Source organism: Grammomys surdaster, unplaced genomic scaffold (assembly GCF_004785775.1).
Source record: "Grammomys surdaster isolate TR1022 unplaced genomic scaffold, NIH_TR_1.0 198, whole genome shotgun sequence".
In the NCBI taxonomy this organism is placed as follows: Eukaryota; Metazoa; Chordata; class Mammalia; order Rodentia; family Muridae; genus Grammomys; species Grammomys surdaster.
Window position 1 is genome coordinate 5727383 of NW_021604643.1, and position 421 is coordinate 5727803.

Consider the following 421-nt stretch of genomic DNA (forward strand, 5'->3'; position numbering starts at 1 on the left):
CCCCCCCACTCCCACCTCCCCACCCTCAAAACTCCCACCCCCTGGGGCGTCCAGCCTTCATGAGGTCAAGGATCTCATCTTCCACCTGTGCCCAGCAGGGCCCTCCACTCTTATATATTCAGCTAAGGCCCTGGATCCCTCCATAAGTGCTCCCAGGCTGGTGGTTTAGACCCTGGGAGCTGTGGTTGGTTGGTATTGTTGCTCTCCTCATGGGGCCACAAATCCTTTCAGCTCCTTCAGTCTTCACTCTAACTCCTCCATTGAGAACCCCATGATCACTTCAATGGCTAGTTGTGAGCATCTGCCTCTGAATATGTCAGACTCTTGAAGACCTCTGAGGAGACATCCATATCAGGCTCTTATCAGCATGCACTTCCTGACTTCCACATCAGCATCTACCTTTGGTGACTGCACATGGGAT